This window comes from Myotis brandtii, unplaced genomic scaffold (genome assembly GCF_000412655.1).
Source record: "Myotis brandtii unplaced genomic scaffold, ASM41265v1 scaffold28, whole genome shotgun sequence".
Lineage (NCBI taxonomy): Eukaryota > Metazoa > Chordata > Mammalia > Chiroptera > Vespertilionidae > Myotis > Myotis brandtii.
In genome coordinates, this window is record NW_005360676.1 from 4,911,508 (window position 1) to 4,912,030 (window position 523).

The 523-nt window shown below is 40.3% G+C and overlaps 1 protein-coding gene across 1 annotated transcript in view; it reads right to left on the reverse strand.

Annotated features, from left to right (window-relative positions):
* LOC102241042 (transmembrane protease serine 11G-like) overlaps positions 1–523 on the reverse strand; it is a 46,475-nt gene that overhangs the window by 4,872 nt on the left and 41,080 nt on the right. The gene's annotated exons all lie outside the window — the stretch shown is intronic.

A 523-nucleotide genomic window follows, 5' to 3' on the forward strand; every position in this document is an offset into this window, starting at 1 on the left:
ATAGTGAGGATTTTTTACAGTATGGTTTTACCTCAATAATTACAGCAGGAATTGAGAAACCGCAATGTGTTATTTGTTGTGAAGTTCTATCAGCCGAATCTATGAAGCCAAACAAACTAAAACGCCATTTTGATAGAAAGCATCCGAGCTTTGCTGGCAAGGATACCAACTATTTTAGAAGCAAAGCTGATGGACTCAAGAAAGCCAGACTTGACACTGGCGGCAAGCACCACCAACAAAACGTAGCAGCCGTTGAATCCTCATATTTGGTGGCACTCAGAATCACCAGAGCTATGAAACCTCACACCATTGCTGAGGATTTACTGTTGCCAGTGGCCAAAGACATTGTTTGAGTTATGATCGGAGACGAATTTGCTACGAAATTGAGTGTAATTTCCTTATCTAATGACACTGTCCACAGAAGAATAGATGACATGTCTGCTGATATTCTTCATCAGGTAAACCAGGAAGTTAAATCTGCTCCACTTCCAATATTTAGTATCCAGCTTGATGAATCTACAGA